The 17,094-nt window shown below is 37.7% G+C and overlaps 1 long non-coding RNA gene across 1 annotated transcript; it reads right to left on the bottom strand.

Moving 5' to 3' along the window:
• Positions 1-316: 316 nt before the first annotated feature.
• Positions 317-4,925, bottom strand: LOC116713929 (uncharacterized). The gene is made up of 2 exons (XR_004337951.1): positions 4,823-4,925; positions 317-918 (listed from the first exon to the last, which is right to left on the bottom strand). It is a non-coding gene; the product is annotated as an uncharacterized LOC116713929 (long non-coding RNA).
• Between the last annotated feature and the right edge of the window lie 12,169 nt (positions 4,926-17,094).

Genomic DNA, 17,094 nt, shown 5'->3' with positions numbered 1-17,094 from the left:
TTTAAAGTGTTTCAAACTTGTCATGAATAGGTTTTTAAAAAGCGTGATTAGATTCCTATCAACGTTTACATATTTCAAGTGGGAGTTTAAGTTTCTGTCATTTGTGAGTATGAAGTTGGAAAAATATGGTCACAACTGATGTGGTCAATCATGTGATGTGAGAAAGTGGTTACCATTTACATCCCAGCCTATATTTGACCCAACTCGGCAGTTATTCTATATTTCCGTAGCAGAGTCAGACGATGTATATATTAAAAATCTTTCTGAGTGCCTGAAAACTGACTTCATGTGTACATAGAGACTGCTTTCCATGTTATAGATTTCATATATACTTTATATTTAACCATCAAAATGCAATGCAATGGTTAAATCATCTCAGTGAAATACATTTTGACTTGTAAGAAGAAAACAAAAAAGTTTTTGTCACACTGATGCTCTCGATTTTCCTAGGAATCCACTTAAGCAAACAGGGTGAAGTGGAACCAGAGTTGGCTTTAATCTAATGTGATCGACACCAAAAAGTCTGAAAACATGACAGTTTACACGTAAATATTTTGTCTCCAAAGCCGAGGGCATTGTTGCTTCATTGACTTTCTTCACTTCAGGGCTGATTTTCTGATCCCATCTGTCTCAAAAATGCCAAGAAATCAGTCAAAATCAGAGTGTGAGCCAAACACACCCAGTCGGTGGTCCCAGCACCCATCAGACAAGGCCTGTGACAGTTTTTGACAATTCGAACAAAAGTCGTTCATTTATCTGCTTCACATCTTTCTGATGCAACCTGGAGAAAGCTGAATTTCAAAGGACGGTGGCATCGCTCAGGTTTATTCCACAGTCTGTCTGGTTTTTGTCTCATTAATCACCTTCGGCGGCTTCAGAGATAGAAAATTCATGTCCGTGAGTACAGCTTGTAAAGACCTGGGTGAGGCAACACAAACAGTCTAAATTACAAACAGCGTGAAATAGAGAAGCTATCTTTTTGTATGCAGCACAAACAACATTTTATATACAACATGGCAAAAATGTGGATTTAAATTGACAAAAATGCATGACGGGCTGAAACGACGCAATTTTGTTTTGAATCAACTACCCATCAGCTGTGTCACAGCCTGAAGCAAGTTTAAAGTTTCTTCCTGAAAAGTTTGCAGCTCCAAAAAAGTGGAATGTTGATGTGAATATTGAAAGACACGGCATATTGTTTTGACTTCATACAGCAGGGCTCAGTTTCGAAAGTTCAGTAAGGCTGCAGCTCTGAATCAGACGGGAGTTCAGTCAGAGACCTTTACAGACCTGGTTTCTATGGTGAAGCAACATACATTTTCATAAGGCTCACTGATTTTTTTATTCTCACCTCCCTCACAAATGTAAGCTGCAACAAGTTGTTCTGAAACTCTGATGAATATCTCACATATGTAAAGAAAAACTGAAAAGTTCAAAATACAGGGTCAGGTTAGATATCACACAAGCATAGGAGGTGGATCTCTTGGAAAAGAGCTCAGTACTGAAACATTTTCTGCTACTATTCGTCACAAGCTGAAATTGGTTTTATAAAATAAAAAAAGCTGGACCCCTTGCTCTGTAAAGACCGCGGAACAAATGGAAAAATAATTTTGTCAAGTTACATCAAATAGACAAAGTTTGAGCTACTCGGTCATGATGACATGCAGTCGGTACCATAGATCAAGTATGACAGTGGTAGTGTCATGCTGTGAGCCTGTTTCACAACCAGTGGTACTAAAGGAATGCACAAGGTTGATGAATTAAGGAATAGAGATGGTTATCTCTACCTTATTAAGCTTTTTACTTTAACAGCTACCCTACACCAATGGATGTTTATGGACAAATTTTCTCTTTAAGGTTTGCCCGTCCTTGTTTTAATTTAGCTCAGAAATGATCAAAATTCTACCTTTTTTGTCAGTTGACCATTTTAGTCACAGTTGCTTATACCATTTGATGAATCCGAATCACTTTTCAAACACAACCATACATTCAGAAATCGTTTAAATTTGGACAAAATGGGACCGAAAAAGAGTTCAAATACTCTAGTATTTGAACGGGAAAAGATGAGAGAAAATACCAATTGTTAACTGTTAGGCATCAGTTAACAGTTAACATCTATGTTGTTTAGTCATAGATGGAAAAACAACAGTTTGAATAAATAATTTAAAGTTAACAATATGATATTCATGTCCATGGCTAGTGAATGGAACTTCTGACTGCACCCATAGATAGTTTGTTTTGCTTTTGGAAGGCTGTTTTGTTGGATGAAAAATGTTTTCATATTTCTTCTACATTTACTTCTTATCTTTGTAAGACAGCACAATGTTTAATTCATCGGAACTGTTAAAAGTTGAACTATCAACCTTACAGTAAAACACAATACCTGACCTGTCAGGAAAAAAAAAGAAAAATAAGATTTTCAAATGTCAGAGCAGCATAAGAACAACAATAATGGCAGTCACACTTGATCTCTCAGAAGCATTTGGATACTTTAATGGAAAATACTTTGAAAATATCTCTTGGAAAAGAGCAGACACTCCCACAAAAGCATGGAGGGGACTGTTTTCTTTTCTAGAAATATTGTGTAGAAGTATTAAAACTTTAAGATGTGATAAAAGCAAAGACTGTGGATTGGTTTGATTATCTATTAGCAGCTTAGCTGTCAGTATCTTTCGTCACCTGTGTGCCAACTATGCTTATTTTTGCATTGCTGTAGTCTCAAATTCAAGTTAAGTTTGAGGTTTTGACAAATTATTGAGTCTTTAGAACACAGAATCAAGCCAAGTCTGATGTATTTACAGCATGAGTTTGAATCAAATCTCAGGTCTTTGGAGTGTGTGTCTAAGGAAGCACATTCCAGGTAAGTCTCAAACCTTTAGAGCACCAGTTCATATCAACTCTCAACTCTTCAAAGTGCGAGTTCAAGAAGAAGACTTACTAGAGTCTTCATCTTTTGCATACATAGTCAACTCTTTACTCTGGAGAGTTTTTAGAGCAGGATACTTTTTTAAATCACTTCTAAGTGTTTAGAACAAACAAATAAATCAGATTTTTGGTCTTTACTCTTTGGGTCAGGCCAGGTCTTGAGACTTTGTTTGTGCAACTCAAGTACAACTCAAGTCCTAGTTTCAGACTTTTCCAACCTAGTTGACAGCAAACTTGAAAAAGTTCAAACGACTTGTGCAATTGTATGTATTTTGAAGGACATGCTTAAAATAATATTTATTACAAAGCATGCAACAGTACTTCCTCTTCCCCATTTGTTGCTGTCTGTCACCTGTGTGTGATGGCTGAATACACAAATAAACAACCCCTAATCTTTTCCACTTATTAAAAAACCTTTTGATGTTTGGATTTTTTTATGGTTGTGAAAAACAGACTTCACAGCCTGGCTACTAGGTTAGTGATGTCCATCTCTCTTCAAGCAAAGCTGCCTTGGAAAAATATCTTTGAAACAGTTTTGTATAGTTAGTTGTTAAAGTGTGTTCCAGATTCCTATCGGGCTTGAAAGAAGCGATATGTTATAGTTTTTTGGCAATACACAGCACTGACACCTTTCAAAATTTCCTATGACTTTTTTCTGTATTTAGTGCTTGTTACTGGAGCAGATGAAATTGACTGAGCCAAGTATGATATATTAAGAGTATATGCTATAGCAGGCACAGTTACAGCTGAAATTCAATGATTAACACTGATTTTGTGGCATTTTAACATTTAATTTTAAACATTCTCTCAGTCTTGAACTTACTTGGATGACTGTAAACACTGTCAACATTGTTACTTGGAAAATTATACCATTGCAGTCTCATCTAATAAAGAAGAAAATGCATACATCAAATCGGGAAAAAAAATGAGAGCACATCCATGTTTGAAGAACTCCAAACTTGTATATAAAGCAGCGAGGTGAGATAACCATCATCTTGCAGGCAGATTCAAGCACACAATGAATCTGTCAGTCAAACAAACAAATAATTAAATTACTGTCTGATTGTTGAAAGGGGAACTTGTCTGTACAGGCTCTGCTGCTTATTTTTTGTTTTCTCAGAACATCTGGGCTCTGCACTGCTGCGTCTCCCATCTGTTTCTCTGTTCTATGAAACAAAACTTTGTGGAAGAAGGAGTCAGGGTTGACTATTCCTGATGAATCCCCGTCAGTATTACCCAGATAAACTGCTGCTCTGACTGATCAGTCTCTCCCTGATGCATGCATCTGCTCTGTTTGGAGTGGCTCTGTGTTTAAGAAAGTTTTACAGAGGCACATTTTCTATGTCACAAGAGAGCAAAACGTGTCTCTGAGTCATTTCAAACTCCTCAAAGTCTCCCCACTGAGATACTTCTGCAGCACATTAGACTGCAACGATTTTATTCCAATTACAGTTCGCCCTTCAGACTGGGGCTCTGTTCATCGAACCTGCTGGATTTCACAGTTGTCCAATAAAAATTAAAGTTTTTTTCTTTTGAACTTATGTTTTTCTTGCCTTTTCCTGCAGAGATAACTCCAGTAACTAACTTTTCAATGAATCAAACATAAGGCCACTTAGAGAAATGGTATCCAATCTCACTCTTAAAGACTCAGTGTCCTGCTTGTTATAGATGTTGGCTTAATTTAACAACCGTTGAATTGCAAAATATTAAAAGCTTATATCCCAGACATGTGTTGGTTAATATGTGGTCAAAAGTTAAAGTTAAGCTTAAATGGAGAATTCTGAAGAAACCACAGAGGAATGAAGTGTCCTCACCTTGAGTACGGCACAAGGAACCAGGTTAGCATAGGTAAGAAAACACTGGAACCAACCAGTGAAACTCAACGGGAAATAGGTACCTCATAGGTTGACACTCAAATAACTGGCAGTCAGCTTCTCTTGCTCTCTTGTTGATGGGATTATTAGACCCAGCACTGCCCTCTGGTGGAAACTAGCAGCTCCACTGAAGAGAAAGCACAACACACCAAGATCACTGACAGTAATTTTTCCACTGAAAAACTTGGTTGATTTTACATTTGTTGCACATTTTGCCGTTATTGCATGAGTTACAGACTTTGATTGTGAAACCCTCTTTTTTATTGGCACTACTGCTATGGGTGCGTAAAAAGTATCTAAATGAATGCTTAAAAGCTATAATTATTTTTTTACCAACAGGCATTAAATCATCATGTGATCGTATTTGTACTGTACTATAATTACAATTTGAAATTAACTTTAAGCTCAAAACAGTGTAATTGAAAACTATGTTAATTTAATCAAGAAGTTGTTTTTATAAATACAAGAAAAAAAACTTCAAAGCAATTTTGATTTAAAAAAATATATTTGATTTACATTTTTACATTTTAAAAAATCTCAAGCAAGTCTTTATTGGTATTACCTCAACTTAACTCATTTAAGAATTGTTGAGCAGATTCTTAAATGAATTTTTCTACAGAAATCTTGGCAATTTATGTTTGGTGTTGAGTTCCAAGTCTTGGAGGTTGGAAGTATGCCTTGCCATCACCTTAGTCTTTAGCTCTATGCACATATTTTCTATCAAATTGAAGTCAGGACTCTGGATGGACTGCTCCAAAACATAAACATCACTTACAGTCTGAACAAACATCTTGATAAAATTAAAATATTACTTTAAACCTAAATATGTCAGGGATAACAATAATTTGGGGCTTACCTACGAAATTCATGAAACTGAATGAGAGAACATAACTGGACTGTATTAAAATAGGGTTGACTAATCTGAATGCAATTGGACCAAAAAACCTGGACATGAAATTGGATGTGCTTGTCTTCCATCAAACTCTGAGGTGACAGCTACTTTAATTAGGTATGTTATAAGTTAAATGGACTGAAACTGCATCTAATATTTTTTCATAGCAGCAGATAATCTTACACCTCAAACCTTTAACTTGAGGAAATTTATTCAGAGCAAAAACAAAATCCACATTAATAAGTAATGTGGATTTCACATATAGATAATTCTAAAATCCATACAAAATGCATTTAAATAAGGCACTTAAAAAAAGAAATTTCTAATTAAAACATGGATTTCTGTTTCCCTTTGTTACAAATGTGAAGTAACGGAAAATCAATTTCTTTGACATAGACATACATAAGATGATTTGTGTTGGTTGATGATGAAAAGAAAATAGAAACTCACTTAAAAGTAGTCATTTACACAATAAGTACAATAATTTTGTGTAGCCTAGTTGATAAAAAAAACTGTATCCGTTACTCCGTCAGTAAAATATAAACATATATCTTAATTTTAACCAATATTTGATTCTTTTTTAGCTCCTACCAGAACTATGATCAAAACCAGTAATGCACTGTAAAATACACCATTAAAGAGATTTACCCAAATTTCAAAAGATCTATAGGAACTTAAAGCTGCCGTAAGAGAGACATTTCAAGAAAACATTGTTACCATCTTACATTAAAACCCCATGAAGGAATTTGTAGGCCATCTTTATTCTTTATTCCAGGACAACAGGTGGAAATTGAGTGCACGAAGGACAAGCTCAGAGGTTGATATGATCCATTGTTTCAAGTCCTTTTGTATGAAAAGATGCTGAATTAGTTAAAGCAGAAAACAAAAACGAACGCCCTCGCCCCGCAGGCTGCCAGAACATTCCTCCGCTGAGCTTTCGCTCGCTGAGAGTCTCAATCAGTTCTGGCACAGAGATGCTGCACATATTGGAGTAGGCTGATTGGCTTTCACGTCTTGGCAGGTTGAAAAGGGGGAGAAAAAAAAAGGGAATGGATAGTGATTAAATTCACTGGCAGCCCGTGTAACACAACGCTCACTCTCATTCGTCTGTATTTTTATTGTTGGACGGTAATCCTGTTAATGAAAAATGTGCTGTTTTTCACAGCCACTGGCATGGAGAGCGCCAACCCAGCTCCTGTGGGAAGGAAGGTGGGATGAGTGTTTGTCCGCCAAAATAAAAGACACATTAACAAGAAAAGAATGTTGCAATCAACTGAAATTATGTGTCTGGTCAAAAGGCGAGGGACGGTGCTCTCCCGCTGCCTCCTTGGCTAAATGATGAACCTGCTGATCCTCAGCAGGTGAGGTTTCAAAAGCTGCCCGTTTTCTCCAGTAGGGACGCACAAATCCAACATCCAGCGTTTCAGTCGCACAGTATCAAATCAAACATGGCTCACATCAGCCCACACAGACCATGGGGCAAATCTTTCAAGCTGCAGCTGAGTCACTTAGTGAGCAGCTGTGTTTAAATGCTCAATCCTCTGGACAGAGCAGTTTAAAGAAATCTGAAGCTTATATTTTTTTCTTTACATTTCAGCAAAAAGTTAGTTTAAATCTTTAATCCAATAACGCTACACTCACCGACCCCCTTAGGTACATTGTATCTTTTCACACGAGAGCAGTCATCTTAATGACATACATTCAAAAGGTGGTAGGAAATTTGCTCTGAGATTTTGATCCATATTTACATAATCAAGGAAGTGGATGCAGATTTTTTGGCTACTGATGAAAATCTCCTGTTTCACCACATGCCAAAGGTGTAACATTAGGTCAAGATCAAGTGACTGTTCAGGTCACTGGAGTACAATCAACTTATGTTAGGTTGTCTTTATTTATTTTTAATAAACTCAACTGAGGTTCTCAGAGTGATTGAAAAGTCACTCTATAAGAAAAAATGTCTGTGGTACAGATGAGGCAAATAATAAAATGAGAAATAATAAAAAAATATGCCGTTTCTTTTTAGGCTTTTCAACTGATTGTGCTTAAGCGTTGATATTCCCTGGGCCGTCTGAATTTATAAACGCTGTAAAAAGCTGCAGCTTGCCCTTATCCAGTACTTGATGAATCAAAATACAGCTACACGGTTGCACGGGTGAGAAAATGTTTAATATCCGTAAATTATCTTAGTAATTTCCACATTTTGTTGAAAATTTGACTTTTGAATTGAAATCTGGCAACCTGTGCTTCTCCATCTGGAACCAGCTTGTGATGCATTGCAGAGAGGATTTGACTGGGTCTAATTACCAGGATCACTGAAGCTGGTGCGTAACATATTTTTAATTTGTGTCTCAATGACTGCAGGATCTGAGGGATATTGTCGACTTTATTGCTCCCGTTTTTAAAACGCTGAAATTTTGTACTAAAAAGATAACGTTTCTTCATTTCTTCTGTGTTTCTCCATCAGCCCTGTTTTATCTGAAAAATAAATAAAAATATAATTGAAATGTTAAATATTTAGGTAATTAATAAGAACCTAAATATTACATCTGAAACCTGTTTAATAAAAACCCCTCATTGCTTTCATGGATTTGAACTAAACAAATAAAAAAATATATCCTTAAAAATAATAAAACAGGAGAAGTAAACATTTCAGTGCAAAAGGAAGAAATGTGACAAATAAAATCACAGAAGGTCATTGTTATTCCCTCTAAAATTTTTAACTTAAGCTTCAGATTTCTTTAAACTGCTACTCTATGATTACATTTTTTCTGACTTCATCAGAGATCTCGCATAGAAAGTGACTCTCCCATCACTGCTTTTGTGTGGTGCAGCCATTGTATTCTACACTGATACCCAAGCTTGGTGTTTAAAAACATAACGTCATCACTCGTCTCTAACACAGGCTATGTTCTTTCTGCCTTACTCGCTTTTCTCTCTTTCACTTTTTAAAGAATTTCTCAACTTCAAATGTAACAAAGAATACAACTATTGTGAGATAGACATCTCAATAGAATTTTAAAATAAAGGTGTAAACCATATATGTAAATATATTACAATTAGTCTATATATACATATATATAGGCCTGTCGCGATAAACGATAAATCAATTAATCGTACGATAAATTAAAACTATCGACGTCATTTCAATTATCGACATTATCGTCTCTTCCGGTCTTTTTCTCTTTCTGTTAATGACACTGAATGAAAAAAGGCTCAACTCCGGTGCTCTCTACTGACCCTCCCTTCCTCGTTTCCTTAGTTAAATGCCCAGCGCACACGACACGATCTTAGAGCCCGATTGTCGGCCCATTTTCAAAACCTGACAGACCACACATTAGCCGACAGAAATCCTAGGTATAACGGTTCGATCGGTTCGGTCCTGCCGTGTGGTGTCCAACAATGGGAACAAAATAATGGCTACAAGTCCAGTGAACTAATTTCAAAACCAGGCATTAATCAATGTTTTACTACAATCTACCTGTTTTGCATGTGGCTAGTGTCAGTGTAAAGTCCTGACTGAATGAAAATCATTAGAACCTATTTATGTCACGTTAACGAAGAACAGCTGAAAAGTTTATAAACTGCAGTAGCAATTTCACTCCAACTGCTCTCCTTGTCATTTCTATATTCTTTGCACAAAATGTTGAATAAACATCAATATCCGCTGGATATCCGTGTCAGCTGTTTGGGATTCCCCTCCGTAATTTCCCCTCAGAAAACACGGAGGAGAATCCACGCTTTCTGATTGGCTCCCTGTCACATTCAACAGGCTGCATTAACGCTCCCAGTCGGGAAAAACCCCTGATTTAGATCGGAGCGGCCACGACGATCTACCGCAGGGTTGCTCAAACCTTTTGAGACCAAGATCTACTTTTTCTCTCACCAGCCGGCTGAGATCTACCTCATGACACGAAGACATAAAAAATGTAAATTAAACTCTATTGACTTATTTTATATGCGAATATACATTAGTTATAGCAGAAATAATAAAGTGATAGAAAACCTAATGCTGTATATTTCTTCCTCAGTGAGATTCTCCTACCGTTTTACTCTCTCTCTCTCTTTGTCGTTAAGCACGCCCGTTGCCGTGGCAACCGCCTGCGCCCCGCAACGGAGCAGCGACGTTAAAAACGTAACATTCAGTCCGTCACGATGTCAAGTTTCCAGGCTTGATATTTATTTCTCGATTATTGGTTGATTAGCTAATGTAAACTCCTGCTCTGCTAGTCAGTCGGTCTTTGAGTCGCCTTTTTTTTTTGTTAATGGAACTGAAACGCACTGAATTGCGCAACACCTTGTTGAAACAATAATTACTGAGAATATAAATTTTAACAGGTTTTGTTGATTTTTTTAAAAATATATATTATTCTTTAATGAAGCTACAAACGTTTAGGATCTTAGTAAATATTTTGAGAAGCGCGTCAGTAGAGGAAGTGCTGGTCTCATCGTCCTGGCGGCTTTCAGTTTGTCACCTACAGCCGAGATCAACTCAAAACATTCCCGCGATCGACGTATTGAGCATCCAGATTTTCCGTAACACACCAAACACTACAGGAGGATCGGTTACGAAATCGTAAGGGAAAAATAGGGGCAAAAAAAACAGTGTAGTGTGAACTATTGCATCAGGTAGTCGATGTGTCCATTTTCTCTATTTAAATCTGATTATTACTGAAGGGCAATATAGTATACAGACTTCATAATCTGCACTCTTTTGGTTGAATGCAGTATTTATTTCCACTTTGGCTTTATGTTGTTTAGTTTTTTTTTCAAGTGCATTTTTTGTTAATGGAGACCTAGAATCCATTTTATTTTTGTTTTTGGTTGTTTTGTTTATTTTGTTTATCAGCTCCAGCGTTAAGTGTTCTTTTGAAAATAAAGTGTATCTATCTTTGGCAAGAAATCGCATGCATTATTACGTCATTTCCATTAAATCAGTGTAAAAAGGGCTTCAAACAATATTATCGTTTATCGCAATAATTTTTTGAGACAATTAATCGTTCAGCAAAATTTGTTATCGTGACAGGCCTACATATATATATATATACAGTACAGACCAAAAGTTTGGACACACCTTCTAATTAAAATGGGTTTTCTTTATTTTCATGACTATTTATAAGGCAATAAATCCCACTTATTAACCTGACAGGGCACACCTATGAAGTGAAAACCATTTCAGGTGACTACCTCTTGAAGCTCATCAAGAAAATGCAGAGTGTGTGCAAAGCAGTAATCACAGCAAAAGGTTGCTACTTTGAAGAAACTAGAATATAAGGGGTATTTTCAGTTGTTTTACACTTTTTTGTTTAGTGCATATTTCCACATGTGTTATTCATAGTTTTGATGCCTTCAGTGTGATTCTACAATGTCAATAGTCATGAAAATAAAGGAAACTCATTGAATTAAAAGGTGTGTCCAAACGTTTGGTCTGTACTGTATATATATATATACATATATATATATATATGTATGTGGGTGTGAACAACTGAATCTATGTGGATCATTTTGGCCAGATTTAGATGCTGTATGAAAACCGATGATAAATAAGACGTACCAGATTTCACATACGCAATGTGTTCAATTCTGTTGCCAATGTCTGGAAGGTGCCTCAGCACTGCATTTACAGCGCCTTGGAAATGTATAGATCTACGTCACAACCATAAACCTCAGTGCATATTCACTGCTTATTTGGTGTGAGATGGTCTAACAATTACGCATTACTATGCACTGACCTATAATGACCAATACAAAGTAATGCATAATTGTGTAGTGTTAGGAATACAAGCAATGGTTTGTTTTTTTTGTTTTTTTACAAAGAATAATCAAAATATTTGGTGTGCTCTTCAGGGAGCGTGGCATGAGAAAACAAAATAGAAATACCAACTTCACTAAGCTGGGCCAAGAAAAATACAAATAAAAAAAGAATCAAGTATGACCATGATTAAGTAAAGTTGGGATTTTTATGTTTTGGGTATACAGGAGGTTAATTGAACTGCACTAACAGCAAAAAGCAATTTATACTTTTGTCACTGTAAATGAAAAGGTAGCTGAACCATCATATCATGTGGTGTTACAAATAGTCAAAGCAGGTAAACCCTGCAATGACAATTAAACGTATATGAAAGGAACATCAAGTAGAGAAACAGCAAAATGTTTTCTGAAATAATAGTGAAAATGTATTTGGGATGGGGTGGGTGCAGTTGTCTCTTTGCTCTCTGAGGGGTGGGCTAGCTTTCCCACACTTTGAAAGCTCTGCTTTGAAAACATGGTCCTACTAGCTTTGTACAGCTTATATTCTTCTCCATCTTCTCTTGTGAAATAGCTCAAACTCAGTCAGATTATGAAGAACGTCTGTGGATGTTAATTTGAAGCCTTGTCACAAATTAGATATAAGTCAAGTCTTTTGCAGGTTTTCAGAGGTTTTCTTCCAGGATGATCTGTATTTACCCACCTTCCCATTAACTCTGACCACCTTCACTGTCCCTACTGAAAAAAATCATTTGCTGGGGAGAGACGGTGATGCAGGGCTAAAGCATGACCCATACGGAGACCTTGGTAATATCTTGGTAATAATTGCAGGTTTCCATGAATCTAAAATGGTTGTGATATTTCCAGGTGGATATACATCACAGTGCCTGATCGTGGAGCTATTCAGTACATGAAGGAAATCACACATCATATGAATAATGGTGGTTTAAGGCAAACCATGGGGAGGAAGCATTGAAAGACTTGTCAGGTTACAGGTATTAACCATTTATGATGTCACATGCAGACATCACCTGAGCCAACATGTGTATGCCACAAAATTTGTGTTGGATTGAAAACATCTTTTAAACATCCTCAAGGCCCAAACATGGTAATTCTGGATGCAAGATGATTAAATTAACTGAAAAATAATAAATATTTGTCTTGTCAGAGAAGAGACAGATATCTTTGTTGAAGTTTCATCAAAATCTGATCAGACGCTTCCAAGAAATTGCGTGTGACAGACGGAGGGATGAGGAGATGGACGAGTGCCGACCCTCGGTCCCACTGTGGGGGGCAACAGTGGTACTAACGGCTAATTAATCAAATTATATGACAGATGGTGTGGAGGAACTCTCCCCCCCCCACAGGACGCTTTCAGACGAGCCGCGGGCCTCGCGGTGAAGCCGAACGTCAACACTTGACTGAAGTCCTTTTATTCTATCCAATAAGAGAGCGAAGCCTTGGGAGAGACAGAACATGCCGGCATTAGTGGAGAACTGGAGCAGAGAAAGAACAGAGGAGTGATGGAGAAATATTGCTCTTCCTCTTTGGATGTGATATGATCGCAGCGTGGTGATATTGCTTTGTGGAATATAGCTGGAGCGCAGAATTAGATTGGGTCTCCCCCTCTGGTTTCCATGATAAGGCCCCAGAAAAAGCAGCTTTGGATCGATCCAACGGACAAAAATGGGACAATGGGAACATAAACAGATTATGGACCTTTAAAATGGCTTCATTTCCAGGCAGGGGACACACACAGAAAGCCCCTTTGCCTCCCTTCTCCTACACAGTAGGGGCAAAGCCACCTTTAGGAGCATGTTAAGCATGAAAAACTGACCAATTATCTTTGTGTTTGGATTATAGGAACATTGACTGCTTATTTGCACTGACTGGGTTTTGAAAGTAGAACCAGCTGTATTTTGACCTGATCTGTGGTTGTAATTCTAGTTCTTATTTGGCTGTCTCCTTCACACTAGCTGCTTGTTTCCTCATCTCATTTCCTGGGTTGGATCTTGTGGATCTGTTCGTTTTTATTCAGCATACTTTCCTTTTCTTTCAGTTTTGATTAGAGTCTGTATATATTTTGCACGTTTACCTTTTATTCTCATGAAAGAACTGTCAGCTTTCTGCTTTTGCATTTGGGTTTTCCTCTTATTTTGTTGTAGCATATTTCTTGGAGTAGATTTTAATCTAAAATGAGAATCTAGTACAATGTAATCAATTTTACACCCAAATATGCCTATTACCTTTTTACCTAATTTGTATATGCTACCTGGAGTCAAAAGCAATGTTAAGGCCATTTATCACTTTACCAAATAAACTGACTCAATAAGCTGCAGAGAAGTATACAATTTGCTGAATATTTTAGTCAGGCTTTTTGACATTTGAGCCATTTTACTATCATCATACAGGAAACTGTTCAGTTGCTGGAAAATGTTTTGATTCCTCTCTATTTATCACCAGTGATTTTAGGCACACTGGGTAGAAGCTCATTCCCTGATGAGAAGCAACCCCACACATTTCTTTTATCTGCACGTTACCCTTTTGGAGCTACACTAGTCTCCTGGAGATGCTTACATCTTGTTCTCCAAAAAATCAGAAAGAAGGTTTATCAGAGAAAATCACTTTGCCCCAGTCTGCTGCTGTCCCTGTGTGTCCATCCTGCAGAATATCAGCCACTCCTTGATGTTTTTCTTGGAAAATAGCTGCTTTTTCCACTGCCCTTCTTGTCCAGAATTTGTCTCATCACTGTGAGTACAAAAGCACAACTGTGGATTAGGACTGAAGATTCTGCCTGGAAAGAGTAATGAAATTTTTTTTAAAATCTAAGCAAAGTCAAATGGGCCTTCCGCTGTTGTAAACTTTATTTATTTATTAGACACAATTCACTAGTGTCTCCTTCCTTTCCTTTCAGAACAGCCTCAATTAAGGTTAAAATACCTTAGAAATCTTGGTCCAATTGACATGAGAACATCTCACAGTCGCTACAGTTTGTCAATTACACTTTTTCCTTACTGTTACATTTTTAACACCTAATCTTGACACTGCATGATTAGGATTAGAATTCATGCTGCAGCTGAAATCAAGATTCATATGACCTGACAACATTTTTGTAATCTGTTGTTGCCCAATACTGGTGAAAACTGCTGCTTTGAACGATAGCCTCAGTTTCCTGATTTTAGCTGACACAAGTGACACCCAATATATACCCAATGTTTACACACGACTGCGTGGCCATCCACCCCACCAACACAGTCGTGAAGTACGCGGACGACACAACAGTAGTGGGTCTCATTTCAGACAACAACGAGACCCACTACAGAGAGGAGATTCTGCAGCTCACTCAGTGGTGTTCAGCCAACAACTTGGTGCTGAACACAGGGAAGACCAAGGAGGTCATTGTGGACTACAGAAGGTCCAGGAAGACGGATCACACTCCCCTTCTCATAGATGGAGAAGTGGTGGAATGTGTGGACAACATCAAGTTCCTGGGCCTCCACATCACGTCTGACCTCTCCTGGAACACAAACACCTCCCACCTGGTGAAGAAAGCACAACAAAGGCTCTTCTTCCTCAGGAAACTGAGACGGGCTGGACTTTCCTCACGGCTGCTCGTGAACTTTTACAGGGCGATGATCGAGAGCATCCTCTGCCTCAACATGACTGTGTGGTATGGTAGCTGCACAGCACTGGAGAGGAAACAACTGACACGGGTGGTGAGAACAGCACAAGGCATTGTGGGATGCCCCCTCCCAGACCTGGACTCCATTTACACAGACCGGGTCAAGAAGAGAGCTGGATCCATAGCCATGGATTCCAGCCACCCGGGCCACAGACTGTTTGTGCCGCTGCCATCAGGCAAGCGGTACAGGAATATACGGACTACAACAAATAGACTGAGAAACAGTTTCTTCCCCACAGCCGTCAGAGCCATTACTCCCTGCCGCCCCCCCCCTCCCACACATATCATAACCTCGCAGTCACACATACATATCCCCCACCCCCACACAGCCATATTGTTCTGCACTTTGCACTGTCACATCATCTGTACTTTGCCATAATTGGACCTGCTGCTACTTCTTTGGTGTGGTTGAGTGCCTTTAGTTAATTTAGTTGTATATATTGTTATTATTATTATTGTGTGTTTGCTTATTTTTACTGTATATATTTGACCTTTTGCACGGGAGCTGCAATGGAAATTTCGTTGAATTCTGTTCACATAAGGTTCTCTGCTACTGTAGCTCATCTGCTTCAAGGATCTACAGTAAGTCTTGATGAGTTAGAATGGTATTCAAGAATAGTATTCTGCATGCCTTGGTTGTAACAAGTGGCTATGGGAGTTGCTGTTGTATGTTTATCATTGCAAAGTAGCCTACTTAATCTCATTTGACAGTAACATGGCATTTTCTGGATAGTTTCAGTTTTCTGACTGTTCTCAGTGTTTCCAGTAGATCAACAATTTCTAAATCCATCTGACCAGCCCGCCTGGCAATAGTACTCAGACTAAATTAAAGTCACCTAAATCCCCTTTTATTTTCATTCTGACGCTAGAATTTTATCAAGTCCACATCAGTACCTCTGGACACCTAAGGTTATTGAGTGTCTTTTGATTGGCTAATTTAATCTTTGTGTTCAAAAGTAATTCAGCTAGGGTACCTAATAAACTGACCTAACAAATTAATATCTACCATATTCTGCATGACTGAGAATCAACAACAAGTTCCACTGTTGTGGAAGGTGGAATAATGTGACATTTAAGCTACATTAATAAAACCACATAGATGAAAACAACTGCAGGTAATGTGTGAATAAATATAACAGATAAAAACACTCTACATGTGACAATAAGCTAGCACTAGGTACTAACTTTAAAGCAGTGTCCTTTTCTTGAGTATGCAGTGAAATTATAAAAACACTCTTAACAGGATAATTGTACAGCAGAACCAGAACCTGTGTAGGATCAACTTGGAGCTGGAAAGTAAAGTAAATAAACACCCCGAAAGCCATAGAAATACACACGATTAACGGCAGCACTATATGCAAAACAGAAATGGAGTATAATGAGAATGAAGACAGTAGTGTGGAAAGTCGGTCAGTTTATTCTCCAGTGGGCTTAACCTAAAGTAATGCAACTATAGAATATGAGGTGTTTAATGATAAGATGGATTACAATTATTAGGAGCTTTACATGTAAGGAGGATAGGCCATCACATTGCGGTGACAGGTAGTTAAATCTCTCACCTCAAAACAAGGTTGAACGTTTTTCAAGGTTACAGGTTATTTTGTGTGGGTTTTGTATGTAGATCCCAGTTGACTCCTGCTGTCCAAAAGCAGGACTGTTTGTACTAAGTGGTCGTTATGCTGTTAAAATATACTGAAACCTCTAAAAACTATTTTAAATAAATTCAAACTGGAAATTTACATGATGAAAATGTACTTAAAAACATTTTCTTTCTCCACTAAAAATAAAGACAATTAAAATGATTAGTATCTCACCACAACATTGAGAATGGATTCATAACAACATTGCCAGAAGCAAGGATGCTACAGCAATAAAAAGAAGAAAAGCGCTGAGCAAAGTTTCCGTGGCTGGCATAATGAACACAACTGTGAGGTGGTCCAAGTGAAATAAAGTCTTTTTGGAAGTAGAACCTAATT

This window comes from Xiphophorus hellerii, chromosome 23 (genome assembly GCF_003331165.1).
Source record: "Xiphophorus hellerii strain 12219 chromosome 23, Xiphophorus_hellerii-4.1, whole genome shotgun sequence".
NCBI lineage: Eukaryota > Metazoa > Chordata > Actinopteri > Cyprinodontiformes > Poeciliidae > Xiphophorus > Xiphophorus hellerii.
This window is presented reverse-complemented; position numbering and strand designations above follow the sequence as displayed.